The 22,823-nt window shown below is 43.2% G+C and overlaps 1 protein-coding gene and 2 long non-coding RNA genes across 6 annotated transcripts in view; 2 read left to right on the forward strand and 1 right to left on the reverse strand.

Annotated features, from left to right (window-relative positions):
- SAMD12 (sterile alpha motif domain containing 12) overlaps positions 1 to 22,823 on the forward strand; it is a 389,558-nt gene that overhangs the window by 233,388 nt on the left and 133,347 nt on the right. The window lies entirely within an intron of this gene.
- Positions 4,988 to 8,455, reverse strand: LOC147571880 (uncharacterized). The gene is made up of 2 exons (XR_015247023.1): positions 8,358 to 8,455; positions 4,988 to 5,564 (listed from the first exon to the last, which is right to left on the reverse strand). It is a non-coding gene; the product is annotated as an uncharacterized LOC147571880 (long non-coding RNA).
- Positions 6,955 to 22,823, forward strand: part of LOC147571881 (uncharacterized) — a 50,830-nt gene continuing 34,961 nt past the window's right edge. Inside the window, exon 1 of the long non-coding RNA XR_015247025.1 lies at positions 6,955 to 8,973. This is a non-coding gene — a long non-coding RNA (uncharacterized LOC147571881). The remainder of the gene's footprint in view (positions 8,974 to 22,823) is intronic.

A 22,823-nucleotide genomic window follows, 5' to 3' on the forward strand; every position in this document is an offset into this window, starting at 1 on the left:
CAATTTCACAGTGATTCATTCAGTATATACCATGAACCCAGCACTCCATGCTGTGTGTTAGGAATACAGGGATGGATACAATAATCCTTGATGTGGAAGTCAAGTGAAAGAGACACAACAGAGTTGTAAACATAGAATTCAAGGATCATGTAGGAAGTGCATCCAAACCAGAAAGAATATGTTAGGAAAGATTCCAAGAGGCAGTGACCTCTGAACTGAGTCAGCTATTTAGTTAGGGCGTGTTAATTTTCTATTTAGTCATCAAACAAATATATAAAATGGCCAAAATGAGTCTCAGAGAGACATACCATGGTGTAACACTTATATTTACTTAAAAAAAAAAATCTGTATTTACTGAGTGCCTGGACTTTACTGGGTGTTGGTGAAATTCAGTAAGCAAGAGAGACATAGTTCTCAGATGTACAGATTTTACATTTCAATGGAGAAGACACTTCCAAACAAATTATCTTTTGTAGCATGGTGAATGATCCAAAAGGGGATGTTATTTATGCTTTGGGAGCTGTAAGCAGCCGGGACCTCCCTGACTCTGGTCAGGAAAATCTCCCTCAGGAGATGTAGCAGGGGAGTGGGGCAGGTCGGCTTTGAGACTATGGAAAGAAAAAATGTCCCAGTTGGAGGCAACAGCCTGTTCTGTTGCCAACATTGAAGAGGAAGCTTGGTGCATCCCAGAAACACGTGGAAGGCTGGACAGAAGGCTCATTTGGTTAGAAGGTGGAGAGCATGAGAGGGAGGGGAGCTTGTGGTGAGAGGCAAGACTAAGAGGGGCCGGGGTGAAGTGACACCCTCTGTATTTGCTCTCCTAAGTAATTTAGAGACAGTGGCGGGCCACTAAAAGGTTTGAACCAGAGACCATCCTGATGAGCTTTGTATAACAAAAGATGAACACATGCCCTGAAGAGGGACAAGACTGGAGGCAGGACTCCTGTGAGGCAGCTCTTGCATTAATCTGTGCAGGAGATGATGGCAGCCTGAAGGAGGGTGGTGGCAAGGGCGAGTGGAGAGAAGTCAACTCAAGAGACCAGACAACCCGTGGTGATAGATCGAGGAACAGTAAAGAAGACGGTTGTAAAGGATCATCCCTCACTTCTCTGCACCACATTCTCCTCCCCCAAATCCATGCTCCCTGCGGCAGACTTTTCTTCATGCTTCTTCACAACTCTAGATTCTTGGACCTTCCTCCAGAACTTGTGGAATTAGGCTCTCCAGTCCAGGCATCAGTATGGTTTTCCACAGCTTTACCCCCACATGATGCCTATGCAGATGAAAGTTTAAGGGCCATTACCCAACACATTGCAGATTCCACATGTGCAGTGTACCAGGCACGGCATGAGTAAAGCTAATTTGGGCTTAATGACCAGGTAAACTCAGAGAAAGTCTTCAGCTCTTGGGGTAAATGAGAACATCTCATAGTAAAGCCCACAATGGAGTGGATCCCGTCCTACATAGCCACCTAACCTTGCAGGTGATGTCCTCAAGGTCTAAGAAACTGGCCCACCCTCCATCCTTCCCAAGAGACAGCGACTGAAATCCCATCTCTCCCATTTCCCTGCGGCAAAATGAAATGGGTTCTCTTGGGCAGTCCGACAGGGCAGTAAAGAAGGTACTCTACACCAAGACTCCCACCGTTTCCTGTGCAAGACAGGTTAAAGATGAAGCTGTCAAAGCTGTTCTGGTAGGACCTCCTCTACAGATAGAAGGCGGAAGAAGAGAAAACAAAGTGGTTGCTTCAGCTCACAAGGAACAGTTCAGGGATCCATATTTGAAACCGTCGAGGTTTTATAAAGTTTGGCAACCGTTTCAAAATCATTACTATTTAACATCAGCATCAGATACTGTATTTCCATACAAAGGCACAAGTTACCAAATCTTCAATTTATCACAAAAGGGAAGCCTGGAGCTAATATTGATTGTGCACCTATTTGCACACTTGGCATTTTGAATTCTATATTTAGTCCCCACAATAATTTTGTAAGATGGGTATCATGAAACCCATTCTATAGATAAAGAAACTTGGCCCAGAGAGCTGCAGTGCCTGTTCAAGGTCACAATTTAAAAGTGCACGTATTAGTCAGCGTTCTCCAGAGAAACAGAACCATTAGGAGATAGATGTTTAATAGTTTAGTCATATATGAGGAGAGAGAGACTTACTATAAGGAATTGGCTCTCATAGCTGTGGAGGCTGAGAAGTCCCAGGGTCTTGTTGTCATAGGAGAGCCAGTGGTATTCTAGTTTCAAAACCAGCAGTCTAAAAATCCAAGAAGAGCCAGTGTTTCAGCTAGAGTCCAAAGACAGGGAAAAACCCATGCCCTAACTCAAAATGGGCAGAAAGGATCCCCTTTAACTTGAGGGAGGATCCGCCTTGTTGTTCTTTTCAGACATTCAGCTGATTGGATGAGGCCCACCCACATTGGAGACAGCAAACTGCTTTACTTCTACCTATTCAAATGTTAATCTCATCCAAAGACACCATCCCAGACACACTCAGAATAATGTTTGACCAAATATATGGGTACCCCCTGGCCTGGTCAAGTTGACACGTAAAATTAACCATCACAGGGGGTGAGATGACTAGTCATTTCCAAAACCACTGCTCTTTCTTGCTGCCCTTCCTGCCTGCTGTTAAGTCTCACTTCTTCCAAAGATACATTTTTTCTTTTATAAAAAACCTCTTGACACCAGTGTACTTTTAAAAATTACTGCTTGAGGGGCGCCTGGGTGGCGCAGTCGGTTAAGCGTCCGACTTCAGCCAGGTCGCGATCTCGCGGTCCGGGAGTTCGAGCCCCGCGTCGGGCCCTGGGCTGACGGCTCGGAGCCTGGAGCCTGTTTCCGAATCTGTGTCTCCCTCTCTCTCTGCCCCTCGCCCGTTCATGCTCTGTCTCTCTCTGTCCCAAAAATAAATAAACATTGAAAAAAAATTTAAAAAAAATTACTGCTTGACATAAGAGACTGTTAAAAACTGAGAACAAACTGAGGGTTGATGGGGGGTGGGAGGGAGGAGAGGGTGGGTGATGGGTATTGAGGAGGGCACCTTTTGGGATGAGCACTGGGTGTTGTATGGAAACCAATTTGACAATAAATTTCATATATTAAAAAAAAAATTACTGCTTGAGACTATTCACATGAAAGGTTTCACTTAATGCCTTGCTTATCACACATAGTTTCACTCTCCATCCTCCATTTCCCATTATTCTGGGCTGCTAGGAACGGTAGGTGTGTGTTTTTGCTAAGCCCCTCCTGCATACCCAAGATATTGTGACAATAAGAAATTTGTCTCCCTATTTGATGACATAGTGAAGCAGAGATGCCAGCCTAGCATTTCCTGATGCCCCCACATACCCCCAAGTAATCTGAACCTTGTTGGATCAATGACATGAAATTTTGCCAGCTGGCGTTTTAATTGATTTAATGGAAATTGATTCAAAATAAATGAATGCACAGAAAATTATTAACAGTGACCTCAAAGGTTTCAAGTGTCTGCTATGTAAGAGGCGGTGTGGCTTTGATATATCCATCTGAAGTCTCCCGCTTTCCATGTTATGTCGGAGAAACAGCACAGATGTTTAGCACTAAAAACTATTAAACACGAAGCATTGATGAAAGCAGTGTGTGGGGGTTCTGAAAATACGTGAGAAGCACTGCAGTATATGTTTTGGTTTGTCCCATTTCTGTCCCATTGGTTGGTTGTCATGGTTCATGCTTACTGTAAACTACACATGTAGCTATTATCCTTCTAAGTATCATGAAACTTGGTTTTTCTTTTGTCATTTGATCATGCCATGGAAAGGAGGAAGAGATGACATAATAACAGAACAAATTTCATTGACCTGGATTTGTTTGCTGTTTTTTTTTAAATTGATCCTTTCCTGAGACTTGAATATTTGTTTTGTTACACAGAGAGTTTGACTGTAATACTTTTGGTCTAGCAGGATTTGGCATGTGTGAAAGCATAAATAAATGGTCTCTAATTTTCTATTTCTAAAAGTTTAAATATGCATTGTCTTCTGGCTTCTCCCTCTCTAGTTCCCTCTTTTTTCTCCCCCGTGTACTTCTCCCCTAAAGACTACTCCGTCCACAGAAGAACTATTAGAAATTTATTAATTAAGGACCAGTTTCTGCTTCTTTGTCCGGGATAATCATTCGTTTTGGAGCTGATTTTCTGCTTTAATTAAATGAAAATGTCACTCAGTCAAATGAATTCATTTATATTTATTTATCCAGTTGTCCAGGCTTGAATTTCTTAGTAGGGACTTGGACTCATCACATTTGTTCACGCAGTGCACTGGAAAATGTCTCTTTCAGCAGTTTAAAAGGCTCACGAGTGTTTGCTCCTTCCTCCCTGTAGAAGCACTGCGTAAACAAAGCCGTGACTAACAAATGTGTGAACGGTTGTTTTCCTGTGTAGACGTTATCTAGGTGCACATCGGGATATGTATTTGAGGGTGTCGGTTTAGACACGTGCACCTATGTATGCTAGAGCAGAGAAGTGAGGGATACCCACTACCACAATCCCTTCAGACTTTAAGGAAGTACCAGGGTCATATTTGAACCATTTGTGTGTCTTTGCCTTTCCAAAATGCTAATTGGCGGGTGCAACATTTAAATGCTACCTAATCTTTCCCTTCATAGTTTTTAAAGGATTTCTTACTGAGTATGGTCTATGTATCTAGCACTGTCAAAGCACACTGAAATGGAATAAACATACTTATTCTCCCATTCATCAACTTTTGAGTACGTACTGCACGTCAGGCTAGGTATCGGGACTCAGTGATAAGCAGTGTAATCCTTGACACAGACAAATAGGCTGGCTGCCAAAGCCTCACCAAAATCTTTTTGGCATGAGCAAATTATGTTCCATTTCCAGAAGGCTGGCACACTGGTGCTAAGGCCTTCTACCCTCTTTTCCAGAACACAGACTGAGAGCTGTAAATGGTATCTTGAATTCTCTTCAGGAAAAACACAAGGGCAGTGGAAGCAATTCTCTGCTTTATTAAAAGGGTGGAAATGGGTGCCGATGCGCACCTGACACGAGGAAACTTTGATTTAGACTTTCTGGCGGGCGCACAGCCGCAGATGTGAAGTCCTTAATCACCCACGCTGCGGCAAAATCCCTGTGGGTGCGAAGAGGAGCTCTGAGGTCTTGTGCTACAACACTGGGTCCCTCACATGCACTGCCATTGTCCGTCCTGTGATTCAAGCAGGCTTTTAACTCCTCTGTTTTGGTGGTGGTGGTGGCTGTTTGTCTGTCTGGTTGCCTTAAATACTCTGGAGGCAACCCTGAGTTCAAAGGGCTCGAAAATTGAGTTTCCAACAGCTTACAGAGTCCATAAAATAGGCACAGTTTTAATCTTCAAATAAATCATCCTTTTGTTTTCCTCTCTGCGTCATAATACAAGCTAAAATTATGATGGCTTGGCAGTTTCTGCAGTGAGAAACAGTTGTACTGGGCGTCAATTGGTCCCCTGGGTTAACCCGGCACTGGGGTTAGGAACTGCCAGTACTTGAGTTTCCTCATCCTTAAAATAGCTCCTGGTAGCTTCTAAGTGCTGTGACAGTAAAGATAATTGAAATAATTATTACTTAGACTCCAGGGAACCTATCCGATTCAAGCCCTGGGCTTAGAAAGAAAAGGTTGAAAGAGAATTGATATCCTGGTCCCTTAATACGGATGTTGAGCATGTTGACTCTGGCTGACCCCCCCCCCAACACTGCCCCAGTGGAGAGAAGAAGGTGATGGGCACCTCTAAAGGTAGGATTGGAGCCCCCCCCCCCCAGACCCTATCAGGGCAGTTTATGGAGTATTTGGATAAGCATTTATTGAGCTTCTATTACATTATAGATACCGTGCTAAGCCCCAGATAGCTCCTGCCTTTAAGGAGTCTTCAGTCCAGTGATTATTCCCAAAACTTAGACTTTTATCCAACTCTCATCAGAATTGGTTCTGAAACCCAGGATACTTAGTCCCATATGAGGCCAAGGTGAACAGCCACAACACAGGTAATCGCTGTCATTTAGTGTGTGCTGTCTGCTCATCAACACTGTCCCAGACACTCTGCATTGTCATTTTGGGAGCTGTTGGGGTCCCTATTCAGCAGACTGAAAAAACTGATGCACAGAAGATTAAAGTCACTTTTGAACCAGGTCACCCAGTCTGAGAAGTGATGGAGTGAGGATTTGAGCCCCAGCTTTCTCCAAAGCCCATGGTCTGAGACACCAGCTGGGTTTGTTGCTGTAACTCTGTGTATGTATTGCATGAGACTGGGAAGAACAGTCACCATTATCTAATGTCAGGGAGCTAACTGGAGGGTCTGTACCACACTGCCCCTACAGAATTGTTCAGCTAGCATACCCTTTCTGAGTTCTAGCCACAGAAAAGGAGATATGTGCAAAATTGTGTTAAGGGCATTGAAGGAAAAATATAAAATGCAAGGAGAGGCTCTAAGTTGGACCATGGGATAACAGTGACATTTAAGTGGTAACAAGACAGAGAAGTGAAGGTGCCTAGGTGAAAGCAGAGGAAGAGCAAGCGGGCAGATGGAAAAGCATATGCTAAGCTCTCAGGCACAGAAGAGTTTAGCATTACCTAAGAACTGAGCAAAGACCACAAGTGGGATCGCAGAGCTCTGAAGAGAGTTCTGTAGCCTGACACAGCAAGGGACAGATCCATAGGGCCTTGGAACCACCTTAAGGATTTGGAATTAGCATCTCAAGAAGTGCAGTGAGAGGCCATTAAAGGATTTTAAGCAGAGAAGTGATGAGATCATATTTACATTTTAAAAAAATGGCAGCTGACTGGAAGAATGGGTCGGATGACAGCAGAGCTAGAACCAGGGAGGCCTGACAGTGACCAGGGACTCTTGCAGAAATCCGGGTGAGGACAGGTGATCACCAGAACTGGGTGGTGGCCCCCGAGCTGAAAGGGGACAGGTCTGTGGTGATGGGTTGGATGTGGCCAGGAGAGGGAGAACCGAGGGTGAGTCAGGATTCCTGGTCTGAGCTGCTACAGACTGGGCCAGCCTGTGCTTGGGAGGAACCTGGATGGGGGAGTGGGAGGCAGAGGCTTGATAGGAATGAAGAGGTCAGTGTGTAACACATTATGTTTGAGGTCCTTTGAAACATTGAAGAAAGCAGTTAGATATCTGAGTATGAAGGTCTCATGTGGGATGTGCACCAAACAGTAAAATTGAGGAGTCGTCCAAATATGTGTCAAGGATGCCATGCGGGTGGTGCATTGGCTTGACCACCAAGAGTTCCTGCCTTTTACTCACAACAGGTTTTGTTGTACGTCAAATAAGAGAGCACGAGGGGCAAACTCTAAGTGCCCTGGGTGTGCTTCCTTCACTGAGCCGCCTGTCAGCTTTTGTGCATCTCCTGAGTGTCTTCAGGTGTTTTGTTCAAATGAACATCAGAAGAGACCTTGGGAGGGACAAGAAGCTGTGCTGAGGAGAGCGATCACAAAACGGTGCCACCCTGCCATGCCCTCCAACCACAGCATCACCTCTGTCGATGCCCTGGTGAACTGTCACAGAGTGACTCAAAGCACAACATTTATAGTCGAAAAATCTGAGTTGTTATCCCAGCTCTGTCCCTCGCTATCTATTTAACTTTAGGCAAATGACATATCCTTTCTGAAAGCAAGTTTTCTGTGCTGTAAAATCAGAACAAAGATACCTCGGTCACAGAGTTGCTATGCGGATTAGAAGAGATTTTTGCCAAGTGATTATTAGCACAGATCTGAATAAAAGATAGGAAGTGGATCCATATCTAAGAAGACATTCTTGCCAGAGATTAGCATAAGGCTGAAATATGTATTTCATAAGCCTATTCCATTAAGTCAAACACTGAATTTTTGTTAAAATTCTGCAATCATCCCAAGGCAGAGAGATGAGAGAGGCCATTGTGTAGAATATATAGCTTTATCACTTCCATTAAATTGCTTTTGACAGAGGCCAGTTTGTCAACCAGAATCACAGTCAAAAGTGTACCAGTATCTTAAGACAGTTTTTCATTGTCTGTGAACAAGTCTAGAGGATGGTATGGAAGCTTCTATATATAGCTATGCACTTGAGTTCTTTTGATGACTTCATTTAATCAGACTATTTATCTTATTGAAGACTCATTGCTAATATTATAGATGGGTTCTTTGTGAGTACATAAGGAGGACATTGTATAGGATGCCTCTGTTTTTGTGGGATTAGAAGAATCCCTACCTACCACTACCTGTAGGTTGTCCCATGATACCCTTGTTATACCATTGCTTCAATCATTAATAGTTCTTTGTGTTTTAGTGTTCTGAGAAAATCGTCATGGTCATTACCCAAGTCAGCAGCTGTACTTACTGTGCCAGCACTGCTAGGACTGAGAATGAAGAAGACAGGCTCTTCCTTGTTATTCCCTAGTATTCTTGACTCTACAACTAAAGAACAGTACAAGGGTATTTGTGATATAATGCTCTTTGGAATCCTACATAATTAAGTGCTCTAGAATAGCCCTGTCCAATAGAACTTCCTGAAATGGAAATGTTCTAGATCTGCACTGTTGAGTACAGTAGCCACCAGCCACATGTGGCTATTGAGTACTTGAAATGTGGCTAGTAGGACTAAGAAACTGAATTTATAACTTAACTTTAATTGGCCTAAATTGAAGTAGCCATATGTGGCTCCCAGCTACCATGTTGAGTACCACAGATCCAGCAATTCTGAGGAAGGGTGGGTGTGGGCTCCAAAAATTCAGGAAGGAAATAGGGCTTCAGGTGGAGCTTAGAATAAAGGGGAAAGTGAAGGGTGCTCCATCTAGGGTAACAGCGTGAGCAAAGGCTGCAGGAAGGGGGAAAGCATGTGGTTTGTGAACATTACACAGAGAAGAGAATTGAAGGAAATTCACTGAGAGACTTTCTGAAAATCAAGGAAGAAGTTTCTAGAATCTAGACCACTCTTCTATTTTATTAAGTTTCGTGTAAGTATTTTACCTGTGGTAAGCCTCCCATTATTTGGAATGGGTTACGTGATGTTGACTTTGTTACACTTTTTATAAATAAGTGATCTCCACAGGGTTATACCATGTCATGTACAAGTTGTTCATTGAAGCTGTCCATACTGGTGAGATGGCAATCTAAAGGTAATTTAAGGAAGCACTGACATAGCAGAGGTTAAAGGAACCTACTGGGGTTGAGTCACCTAAGGACTAGCAACAGCTTCTGCTGGAGGGGACAGAGAGCTGGAGCCATGGAAGAGGGGTCAGCTGACCAGAGAACCTTGTGAGAGGTGCAGCCATTACCACAAGCACCGGTTCCACACAGGGAGGGAAGGAGAGAATGGTCAAACCTCCTGTCTACTGCTTCCCACTGGTGCCTCTAACTAGCTAAACACAACCAGAGATCAGAAGGCAGAGGGTCACAGGTAATGCACTCCTCAGGGGTCAGCCTCCCATGGCAGAGATGGACAGAAAAAGCAAGAATGGATTGTGGGGAAGAGGCAGGGAAAGGAAGTGTGAATAAACAGCTCTTTTCTTGATATTGAAAGAATAATGTCTTAGTTTGAGTTGTTACAACAAAAACACCATAGACTGGGTAGCTTAAACAAAATAAATTTATTTCTCATAGTTCTGGGCTGGGAGGGCCAAGATCAAAGTGCCAGCTGATTTGGTTTCTGGTGAGGACTGTCTTCCTGCTTTATAGATGATTACCTCTTTGCTGTGTCCTCATATGGTAAAGAGAGAGAAACAAGATCTCTTGCGTCTCATCTCAAGGGTGCTAATTTTTTTCCTGAGGGCTCCAGCCTTATAACCTAAATACCTCCCACAAGGTGCCCTCCCCCCAACATGATCGTATTGGAAATTAGGGCTTAGGCAGATGAGATTTGGGAAAACATAAACATTTGGTCAATAGCTAATAGTAAAATGGAAACCATATAAATAGCTAATATGTTGGTTAAATTATGACAAAATCATACGATTGAAAGTGGTGTGCAGCACTGAAATTCTATGCAATGGCAAGAAAAAATCTTCGTGTGATTATTTATTTTCTTTATTGAGAGAGAGCGTGTGTGAGCAGGGGAGGGGCAGAGAGAGAGGGAGAGAGAGAGTCTCAAGCTCAATGCCACAAACCACGAGATCATGACCTGAGCTGAAATCAACAGATGCTTAACCCACTGAGCCACTCAGGGGCCCCTTCACTAGCTATTCAGTGAAAAGAATATGAAAACAGTAGAAACAGGAAGATCCAAATATTGTTTTTAAATAGTGTATATACAGTAAAATATTAGTGCATAGTATTCACACTCACAGGAAAAAAAAATAATACTGGAAAGAAATGCACCAGAATTTTAACAGTGGTATCTCTGGATGGTGGTTTAAGGATGCTTTTTATTTTCTTCTTTGTACTGTCCTGGGCTTTCAAGATTTTCTAAAGCAACATAATTATGGTATATTTCTAGTCTGCAACAATGCTTCTGTTGTTCTTGATATATCTGCAGGGTAGATATGCAGAGCTATATACTCAATAGAGAGAGGTATGTGACTAAGTTCCTTATTATTCAGTCAGCTTAAGTTTCATTGTATACCCATTTCTGCAGGATTGATGGGCACCTGCACATCTCCAAGTGCATTAAAAATGGGATGAACCAGTAAAATGCTCTTTTAAATATTCCACTAAGAAACTTTTAGGTCCTAGAGAATGGCCTGATTTCCTATTGATCTTTTTATTGCCTCAATTATTTTCTCAAACATGGTTAGTTAATTCAGATCCCTACCAGCCACCTTTCCTCATTATCTATTACATTTGGGTTTGTTAAATATGAATCTTTGGTGGCACTTCTATTATTAAATTGACAGTTGAGTAATGCTTTATTGACATCTGTAAGATTGAAGCATATTTCTTAGGATCCATGGTGATGGTAGCCATGTTTTTTTTCTGAACCACCTAAGCATAGCCAGTTTTTTGTGCTCTTGTAATCTTCATCTTAAAAACAGCAATCCATCTGTTTCATCGTTTTATTCTTTCCTGATAGAAAAACATTTCCCTCCACTGTCTTACTGATCTACAGTCACCCATCCTTGATGGACTCTTGTAAGCAGAATCGTCGCCAGTGATGTGATGACTTATGCTGGTTATCATTTCAGTAAATCCGCTCCCTCTCCATGGCTTGCTTTTTAACCTCCAGCTGCTACCCAATTATTAGTTCGTGGATGGCTGCTTCAGCAGCATTATTCTAGCACTTGCTTGTAGCGGATATTAATAATAATCAGTTAGTAAATTTGCACAGTGTTAAATGCTTGTAAGGATTATTGTTGATAACCCTAATTGTAATCATAGTTTTGTGATGGCTAAGTTAAGATTCTTGTGGTTGTAAGGAATGGAAATCTGAAGGTGCTTTAGCCAAACATATGGGGCTCAATGGGGTATTCATTTTTTTTTTTTTACTGTTTTTTCATTTATTTTGAGAGAGAGAGAGAGTGTGTGTGTGTGTGTGTGTGTGAGAGAGAGAGAGAGAGAGAGACAGAGACAGAGACAGAGAGCAGGGGAGGGACAGAGAGAGGGGGAGAGAGAGAATATCAAGCAGACTCTGTGCCATCAACACACAATCCGACGCAGGGCTTGATCTCACAAACCATGAGATCATGACCTGAGCCAAAATCAAGAGGCAGATGCTTAACTGACTGAGCCACCCAGGCGCCTCTTGGTGAGGTATTCATACTACCCATACGGAAGTCTTTGATAGGACTTCTGAGCAGAGGTAGCAAGACCTCGGGGAGGAGTAGAACTGTGAGAGCCAGCAAGAATCCAGACAACAGACTGCCCTCTTTCTATGGTTTCTCCTTTTCTGTCTGCTTTATTCTTTATATACAATATCTCTGTGACTCAAGTCTTGACCCCTTTTGAGTTTATGGACTGTGACTGGAGCACTCAGAATGTTCTCGAGTGCTCTCTCAATTTCTCCTCTCTCTGTTCCCAATTACTTTCTACATCTCCTCATCTCAAGTCCATAATCCCGAGACAGGAACTCTGATTGGCCCAGCTTTGATGCAATCAACAACAACCAGCAGCGGGAGGTAATGCTGCCCAGAGACATCCCCTGTGACCATTACGAGGCAGTCAGGCACCCTGAGAGGTGTTGATCCATAGTTATCATGCCCTTAATGCCTTCATTGTACGTAATGACAGAAATATAAATTTACTACATTAACCTATTTTTGCATTAATATTTAGAAGAAGGAGCATATAGCTCATAAAGATGGAGGTATGGAAAAAATGAATCTTGAAGACTTCTTTCCTACATAACAAGAAAGAACAGTTTTGTGTTTTCAACTTAAGATATTGTTACAGGGAGATGATGGGATATGATCAAAGGAACTGAAGTAAGGATCAGAACTAGTAATGACACCAGAAGAGTAAAAGTAGCCCATAGGAGGCAGGCAGCTTTGCTGTAGTGAAGATGGCCGCTTTGGTACCACATTTAAGAATCTACTATGCTGTGTCTAGACAGCAGCCCACACATGTTTTATGAAGCTTGAATTCTGGAAAGAGAAAAAAAAAAGGATCCATTTTAAGGCAACCAAAATACAGTTAGCTGTTCTGTGTGTGTCTTACTGTATTGGATTCCCAAATTCGTTTATCTAATAGACGATTGTAGAACACCCAGTAAGCCTCAGGCTGATCATAGCATGGTTATCAAACGAACCTTTAAACGAGCATGAGTATCAGATAAAGTTTGTGCTCGACACTTGAGTATGCACTTCATGTTCTTTAATTTGTTTAATTCTTAAAGCAAATGCCATGAAGCAGGTTTTGTAATTTCTGTTTTATAGAGAGAAAACCGATACTCTGAAAGACTAAAATAACTTGGTCAAGGTCACAAGGCTAGGGTTTGGAGAGGCTGGAGCTCAAGCCAGATCTGTCTGACTACAGAATCCTTGGTTTTACTTTTTAATGTCCGAGTCATGTTGTCATGGGTTATTCAATCTGTTGTATTGATTATTTGAGGAATTGTGTGAGGGACATCGTGCCCCATCACGGATAGCTCCCCGCTGGCACTGGTGTGAAGCAATGAATGATTAGGCCATGATAAGCCACATATGATGTGGTAAATACTATGATTGAGACATCTAGACAGAAGGCATCTGCCCCTTCTGAGCTATGGATCCTTGGGCAAGTTCTTTTGTTCTCTGAGCTTCGTTGTCTGTCCTGCACCTGTAAAAGTGGAGGTGTAGTCCTATAAAAAGTCCTACTTTGTGGGTATTATGTGGAGTACAAGAGTTGATACATGCAAAGGTCCTGGAGCAGTGACAGGAACAAAGTGTTCCCATAATGGTAGCCAGGACTGCTGTCCACAGAGCCCTGCCTGAAGGAGTCAGGCAGGATTTACAGAGGAAACACGCTTTGACATATCAGATGTTGTCAGGTAGGGAGGCAAATGTTGGACATTTAAAGTGGAAGGATCTGTGAACAAAGGCCTTTGTATATTCAGCCCACATTTAATTGAGCATATGCTATCTGCCAAGCACCCAGGTCGTTGTTAGTTTGGGAGAGGCATGGCACTATGAGAGTATATGGAATATTCCAGATCCTGACTTTATAAAAGAGGTGAGTCCCAGGAAAATGGCCACAAGGAATCATCTCTGAGAACAATTTTGTACATGACTAGCCCAGGATGGTCTCAAGGGGATATCAGACTAATTTCTTCACCTAGCCCTTTAGAAATTCTTCATTCAAATTCCTTTAGCACACCCAAGCGCACTAAGAGGTCTTCCCCCACCCCCCCCCCACCACTTTTTACACCCACCTGTACCTGCACACTAATAAAATATATCACAGTCCTTCGTTTTACAGGGTGACACTGCTGACTCTTCATATATCTCCATGAAGGATTATTCAGTTACATGGAACATTGCTTAACTGAAGATAGCCTGAGAAGGGATAAAGAAACAGTGTTAAGGCATATTAAAAATTGGCTTTTTCCTGGTGGCATTTTGTCATTTTTCAGTTTGGCATCTTTCCCTATTCTTTCTTTCTACCATGTAGATCTGTATGAGGCTTGAATCAGAAGGGATTTTCTTGCGAGGTGCCTTTCTTCAAGCATGTGGATAAAATTGCCAGGTTTAGTCAAAGTTTGTCTAGAGTCTTGCTCTATTTAGTCAAAAGCATATCACTTCTGTTGCTGGCCTCAGTCCCAGACTCCCAGGAAATTCTTAGTGCCTCTTGACCTGTGACAGTCTTCATTTACTCCCTAGAGTGGCCCTGGTTTTGAATGGTGTTGGTGTTGAGCCTTCCTGGGTCCTGGAGCAAGCTCCACCTGCTACCGCTCTGATTCCCTCAGGCCACCCTCACCAGACCATCCCATCCCATCCCATCCTGTCACCTCTGAAGCCACATGAGTCTGTTGCTACACCTGCCATGATTTATGGCCTGGAGCTACAGGATCAAAACTTCTCGAACTTTCATTTATTTAAAAGAAAGCTCAATAAGCACATGTGGAGTTCTTCCTGTATGTGAAGGCTGCTCTCACTTTGCAGTTGAGGAAATGGAGGAACAACACCAAGGTTGAGAAAGTGGTCATACAGCTGGTAACTGGTGAAGCCAAGAAACTAGTGCTCCAGTCTAATTCAGGGTTTCCATCCTTAACCCCACTGTGCTGCTTCTCTGTGCTTAGAGCCACCTCGTCCAACCTCGTTTGGTCAAATGAGTTATTACATAAAAAGCTCCTAACACACAGTAAGAGGAATTTTTGTGCTAGCTCTTGTTATTTGCATGTTTAATAAAGGGTGAAAGCTGAGGCCATAGAAGTGATGCAAGTCTATACATTTAGGCCAGGATTTCTCAAACTGTATTCTGTAGGATGCTAGTATCCTTTGGATATTTATTTTTGAGAGAGAGAGAGGGAGACAGAGTGTGAATGGGGGAGGGGCAGAGAGAGAGGGAGACACAGAATCCAAAGCAGGCTGCAGGCTCTGAATTGTCAGCACAGAGCTCGACGCAGGACTCGAACTCACGAACTGTGAGATCATGACCTGAGCCGAAGTCAGACACTTAACCAACTGAGCCACCCAGGCATCCCATAAGATATCTTTAAAAAAAAAAAGTTATCAAAAAGGTTTGAGAAATGTTGGTTTCAGAAAAAAAGTGTTTCATACCACAATACCTTTCAGATCCTTTAGTATGCTAATGTGCATTATTTATTTTCAAAAGGTGGCCATGGCATATAGAATTCTCTTAACTTACTAGACCCTCCATAGGAAAAAGTTAAGGTAGCGGGCCTGCGATTCTTTTGTTAGAAGGTCCTACTTGCAAGATTGGCCCTTGCTGGTGTCCTGAAACTTGATTTTCAGGAGGGTTCCCAGCTCTCCCTGATCAGATGGCCCATGTACTTAAATTGTCTGTATGGACAGTGTCATTTATCCTGAACACGTGTTTTCCTTCTGGGAGTTCGGAGTTTGGGTACATGCTAGGCAGAGGATGCCATGTGAACAGCCTCCAATAAAAATCCTGGCCAGTGAGTCTCTAATGAGCTTCCCTGGTAGATAGCATTTCACACAACATTCTCACCACTCGTTGCTGGAGGAATTAAATGCATCGTGTGTGACTCCCCCGGGAGGGACTCTTGGAAGCCCGTGCCTGCTTCCTTCCAGACTTCACCCTGTGTGCCTTTCTCTTTGTTGATCTTGCTCTGTATCCTTCTGCTATAATAAATGTCGGCTGTGAGTATGACTATTTGCTGAGTCCTGTTGGTTCCCCTAGCAAATCACCAACCCTGGGGATGTTTTTAGGGAACATTTTCCCAACAAGAAAATCCTATACCTCACAGTGTTTTTTTAACATCCCATGGGCACTGGGGTTCTACAGCACACAGTATGTGCAGTGATGAGCTGTTCAGTCCCACATTTCAGAGGTAGAGATCGCCCCACACAACCACTCTGGGCTTCTTGGTAAAAAATCTTAGGGTTCCTAAGGCCCACGTGGAGGCCATCACCAAGTAACAATTTTCTTCCTGGCTGAGACACACAGATTAAATATATACTGACAGAGCAGAACTGACTGTTACAATTTCATTATTCTTTTGGAACAATCGGCTGGGAAGGGTAAGGATGCAACCAGTAGCCTCAAGATAGAGCCATCTGTTACATTCTTCCATTTTTAGACTTAGCTCTTTAGCCCAGGATAAAACTACTTATATAAATTTATATGAAATTATATTTCCATTTATGTGAAAATGCATTAAGTTATGTAAAATTATATATGTGTAGAGAAGATTTTTATGTATATCTAAGACAACCCTACTAAAAGGACTTTATGGCTTTTTGAGCCCTATGGATCATAACTCACCCCTTAGTAAATATGATTTCCCTGAGTTCATTTTACAGCATAAACAGAGGCACCAAGGGTCTCCTGAGAGCAGGTAGGCTGCTATGGTGCATGAAACCCAAATAGAGGGGGTGATCAGCCTCAGAATGCGTTCCTCCAAGACCTTTCCCGGTACTCCTCCTCCGCATTCTTCATGGCTGACTTGTCCTCCTCTTATGCTTTTCACAGCTGCCAAAAGTTATATTTGCATATCCTCAGCCATGGGTGGGGAACCGTGCTTCCTGCAATCCAGCCTGCTTCAGCTGACTTCCCTACCTTCTGTGTCTAGACCAGCCTACCCTGTGTTTCCTTTGACCTTGTTGACCTGTTTCCAGATGATAGCCAGTCTTACACCAAGACCCTGCCAACTCTTACTAGACTGACCCTTTACCAAGCTGACTAGTGCACAATTTTCTAAGCACTTTGCTCTCCTCACTGTCTCAACACCCCGTGCTTATGCTACAGCATGTCGTGATTGATGTGTTTCTTCTGTCTTCTCTGCCCTTTTCAACCTGTCTGAATCCCATCTCCGGTTCCAATCTGCTTTCCATGAAGCTGGCCTTCTCCCTTGGACCCCTGTGGACCACCCTGGACCTTGAACCCCCACCAATATCTGGGCCTGTGGCACACACCTTAACATTTATCCTTTTATTTGCTTAGACATCTAACACATGGTGATTGAGCTCCTAAAAAGGGCTGTCCATCGCCCTAGAAAATAGGGGAATAAAAAGAGAGAATGAAACAAAGCCCCCACCCTCAAAGAGCTCACCGTGTGGTTGAGCCCATACCATGCCATACTGTTCTTTTTCATATGCTGGTCCTGATTATTCTCTGCACCTCAAAACTCTCTGGGAACAATGGGTTCCTCTTGTGTTTTCTTGCATTTTCAGAGTAATGAATGTTCAATTGTAAATAATGGTTAATCAGGAAAAGAGCTGATTTCTATTCATTTCTACAGTTCATGAGCCACATTAGCCTCTGTTTCCTCATCTGCAAACTAGCAATAGTCATATCTACTTCTTATAGTACTGTAAGGGCTGACTTAAATAATGTTTATAAGTGCCTAGCCCTGGGCCAACCACATACTAATCCCTTAAGTGAATGGTAGCTATAATTCTTATTAGGCAAGCCTGTGACACAGGTTTATAATTTTTTGTACCTAGAACTTTGGCCTCAGAGCAGCACTGGGAGATTTTTCCTAATGAGCCAGATCCTGGCATTGTACTGCCAACCTTCCTGCACGAGGTCTAACCTGAGCAGAATGGGTGGATTTAAAAGAGAAAGCAATTATGAGTCAGAAAGTCAACAATGCATGTAAAAACCTGCCAGGCTTCCTCTGCATGAGGATGTGGATTTCTACGACCATTTTTGGCATGAATTTTGCTGTCCGTAACTTGCTTCATTTCCTGACACTCAAGGCAGAGGGAGAGGGAGAAAGAGAGAAGGGAAGAGAAGAGAGCAAAGAAAAGAAAATTAATTTCCATGTAATAACTGAATACTGTGTGCCAAAGACGCATATTCTGTCCTGACAGCATCTCCGCCAGGAAGGGGTTCTTGTTTGCATTTTACAAATTGGGAAATGGAGACTTAAAGAGGTTAAGTAACCTGACAGAGTTGCACAGCTAACCTAGCACAGATCTGAAGCCAGTGCCCTTCATGTCAGATGTCCTTCGGGAAATCACGTCCATGGAATTCCTGGCCTGATCAGGCCTGATCCATCTGGATCTCACCTTCTACACAACCCATTCCCACTCTGCTCAGTGGGTCTGCGGCAGAGAAGACAGCTTCACAGCAAGCTCGCAACTCCACTGGAGTAGTACCTCTCCCCAGGCCTGGGACCAGGTCGAGGCCAGCAAGGTGCCTGGTACCAAATGTAAGGAGGCACTCACTCCCAGGTTCATTATGTGCAGACCCACGATTTTGCTCACCCTGATCCCAACCCTGCTCCTCCTACGGACTGTCCTGGGATATTGTTGCTGGGATTTGCTAGAGGCAACTATACCAAGACCTCCATCACCGAGAGAACCGAGATACGTCTGAGACTGGCTGGCAAGTTGTCTGCCATTCCCACCCTTCTCAAATCACATGTTTCTGTTTCTGGATAGCTCCTGCCCTAAAACTGTTTTCCCACCTTCAAAACTACCTTTCATGACTTCTTTTCAACTGACTTTCCCTCCAAAACTATAATATGCCATACAAGCAGAAGAAACTACAGAGATCCTTCACCACAGCTACATCATGGGGTTTCACCCCATGTGTTAATTCTACCCTGTTGGAAAGTGGCTGGGAGAAAGAACTGGAAGGCCAGGCCAGGGCATAGCAGAAAACAAGGTGCTCTTGGTGGAAAGGTGCTGGTTTGCAAACTGGCCCTTATGCACAGAGGGCAAGGAGAGACCAATGAAGGAAGCAGTTCAGTCCAGATCAGTAGGTAGCAGTATTAATAAGCAAGAGAACTTATATACAAGGCTTGTGTTGGGCAACTGCAGGACAAGTAGATCTCCACACCCACCCGCCAGATTCTTAAAGTTTACAGAGAAGCCCTAATGGGGCTCAGTCACATATTCATCCAGATGGTCTCAACAACACTTTACTCTGTTAAGGTCCTTGGAACAGCTCCCACTGTGGAAACAACGGGCAGAACACACATTCCACGACAGAGGAGGGGGCGCAGAGCCCTTGATTCCCCAAGTCTGGTTTGCAGGTCAACTAGCGGTCATGTCTTCTCCATGACCTCTTGCCACAACAGGGTGACCCTCGGACACAGAGTATGGGCAGTTGTACTTGCCACTGTTGAAACCCAGGCTAGCCCTCCTCATTTACAGAAGAGGAAACTGAGGCCATGAGAGGGAAAATGACTTTCTGCAGTTATCTAGCTAATGCAAAATCAGGGCTAGAAACCCTGTCTCCTGCTTCTAACATGATTTTGACACTGAGCCAGGGAAATGGGGACCACGATATACTTTCTTGTCTTGGCTCTGTTATTACCACAGCTACCACCAACTCCTAAAATGAGGCACAGTTCAGCATGCCTGGGTGGCTCAGTTGGTTAATCGTCTGGTTCTTGATTTCAGCTCAGCTCATGATCTCACGGTTCATAGGATCAAGCCCTGCATTGAGCTCTATGCCAACATCGTGCAGCCTGCTTGGGATTCTCTCTCTTGGCACCTTCTCTGTTTGCACATGTGTGAGCTCTCTCTCTTTCTGAAATAAACATTTTTTTTTTTTAAGTGAGGCACAGTTCATACTGTAGCTATGTACCATTTTGCTCTCCCTCAAAACTTATCCCTCTAATTGAGTACCAGCAACGTGGTTCATGGGCCACTTCCATCAGAGTCATCTCAAGCATTGACTCAAAATGCTGAGTCTTGGGACATTACCTGGTTCTTCTCAGCCAGAGGTGCTTTGGTCACTAAAGTTTAAGTACTAATGTGGAGTTTATATTGTTTGTATCAGTGACTTCTTGGTTTCTGTGCTTCTCTTTGGTTTTCTTTCCTTTGGGGCACTAAAGTCAATACCTCTATCATGTATTTTCAGTTTTCAAATGTGATGAAAGTCACTATACTTTTCATCAAACTGTGATTTGGCTAAGAAAGAAATGGGAGAAGGGAATTCTCAGATAGCAGACATTCAGTATTCCCTTGTGGGTCATGATAGTCATGCAGAAAGATCCCTCATTTACCAAGTGGTGTGTTTTCAATAAAAATCTATTGTCAAAGATGGTAAAAAGATTTTAAGATCTTCATTTTCAGTTGTAGGCAAAATATTTCCAAGTGCACATCAGTACTTTCTTAAATGTCCTTTATAAGAATTTGGTTTGTTGTGTGAAAGAAAGGGGACATGCTGGTGGGCATGGGCAGTGTCCACAAATGTGTGGACACATTTAAAAATGTGATTTAAAAATCAGGAGATTGCACCTTTTTAAATTTGAATTTCCATCATCTCTTTTAAATATTCATAATATCTCATGCTGGACTATAGTCTCACAATGCGACAACCTGGTATCTTGATACCTACTCTCTGAAACAGACTATGGCACATTAGAGATGTTTATAAATTCTTTAACATTCTTCCTGTTGAGATATGTGGTCTGGGTTTCCTCCCTTTGAGTCTGGGAAAGCTTAGATTTCTCTGACCAGTAAAATATGGCAGAGGTAATGCTATGTAAGTTTTTGGACACAGGCTTACAGAAACTGGCAGCATTTACTTCCTGTCTCTTTTTTGTATGTATGTATGTATTCATTACTTCCTTCATTCATTCATTCATTTAAAAGAGCAAGCAGGAACAGGGGAGGGGAAGAGAGCGAGGGAGAAAGAGAATCCTAAGCAGGCTCGCCCTGTCAGCGTGGAGCCTGACATGGGGTTCGATCTCAAGAAGCGCGAGATCATGACCTGAACCAAAATCAAAAGTCAGGTGCGTAACCAACTGAGCCACCCAGGTGCCCCTCCTTCCTGTCTCTTGAGGCAATGATTCAGGGAAATGAGCCACCATATATCAAGTGCAACTGTCCTGAGACCATATGCTATGAAAGCCCAAGCCACATGAAGAGGCCCTAGAAGAAGAAATGCCATAGGGACAAAGACAGAAGGTCAAAGAGCATCAAAGTGCCAGACACACGATTGAGGAGGCCACCTTGCAAGTAGATCTTCCATCCCCGTGAGGGGCTGTCACATGGGTAAGAGATGAATCACCAAGCTAAGCCCTTTATGAATTCCTGACCCACAAAAGCATAAGCAAAATAAAATAATTGCCTTAAGCCATAAATTTGGAGTAGATAAGTGAACAAGAGCTTGTGTTTCCAGTTTGTTCTATTCTGACCTCCATTCTTTCCCCTGGCTTCAGTTGCTTAAATTATTTTACATCCTGGTTCCTGTAAGAATTTGGATTCATAATCTTTATTTAAACCATGGTCTGGAGACCCTTGAATTATGTGAACTCTTGGAAATTAAACTATCAAAAATAAATATATATATGACAAAATTAGGTTCTAAAGGCGGGAGGTATACCGAAAAAAATGGAAATTTCTACTTGAAATACTTTATCTTTCATGAACCACCTTGCTCAAGGTGAAAAGAGTATAAGATCAAGGACTGGTAAGCTTTTTCTGACAGTTGGCTTCCTTATCTTTAAAAGCAGGTCCTTGGGGCGCCTGGGTGGCTCAGTCAGTTAAGCATCTGACTTTGGCTCAGCTCATGATTTCGCAGTTTGCGAGTTCGAGCCCCGCGCTCCCCATCAGGCTCTATGCTGACAGCTCAAAGCCTGGAGCCTGCTTCAGATACTGTGTCTCCCTTTCTCTCTACCTCTCTCTCCCTCCTACTCTTTCTCTCCAAAATAAACATTAAAAAAAAAAAGCACGTCCTATTCATCTTTGACATTCGTTGAGTCTTTTAGTAAGATAGCTCAGCTTTTGTATTATTTATTTTGAGTGCGTATTTGTGTATCTGGTAACACATTAGAAAGTATATTTATTCCATGGCATGCTAGCCTGTGGGACAAAAGAAATGTCTAGTTCTTTGTTGAAGTCTTGTACCTCCAGCTCTCAGTAAATACTTGTTGAATAAATGAATGGACAAATGGATGTGTATTAGTCACCCAGAATACAAAGACAAATGAGACACGGTCCCTGCCCTTGAGGAGCTCACAGTCTATCGAACCCAGGCAGCAAATTAAATACTGGTTATGCCTCCTGGGTAGCACATTCTTTTATTCAAAAACACTACTTCATCTGTGTCTAGCCACTGTTCACACCATACCCAGATGAAACAGTAAGCTACATGAAAAAAAAATGTAGCTTTGTATGGTGGCAGATGGCAACTAGACTTGCTCTGGTCCTCATCTGCCAAATATCCAAATATCAGATTTTTACTTTGCACACCTGAAACAAATATAATGCCATAGGTCAATTATACCTCAATGAAGAGAAAACAACACACATTTCTTGGAGGAGCCCAGAATGAGACAGGGGGCTGCTAGCCACCTCCCCTGAAGAGACTGCCTCGCCATACTGAGTTTAGGTAGGAGGGAGCTGGGTCCCATCAGAGCTGCGGGAAGCAAGGCACAATCACTCAGAGGCACCATCAGGAACCCATCAGAAAGGCAAGAACAGAACCACTGACGTGTCACTCCATCAGGCTCTGCTTACACAGACCACAGAAAAAAACAGTGAGGCTGTTGGATCAACACCACTCCTCAAAGCTGCAGCCAGAGCTGAAAGATTCAGGGAAAACACCAAAGTTTTGTTTTGTTTTGTTTTGTTTTGCTAAGGGAAATGGAGGAAGGCCTTGGTTGTAATCAGCCTGCCCCATATGGACTTGAAGGAATTCTCTTTTTTCCTTCCCAGCTATGTTGGGCAAAGTGTCAGCTTTTGCATTTTCCCCCTTTCTTTATAATTGAGGACTTTGTGAAACCAGACAGAGAGGAAGCAAAAACATTTGTTTAATCTTAAAGATAGGTGGCTCCTGGGCTGCTGGGTGG

This window comes from Puma concolor, chromosome F2 (genome assembly GCF_028749965.1).
Source record: "Puma concolor isolate L17-30 chromosome F2, mPumCon1.1.hap2, whole genome shotgun sequence".
NCBI lineage: Eukaryota > Metazoa > Chordata > Mammalia > Carnivora > Felidae > Puma > Puma concolor.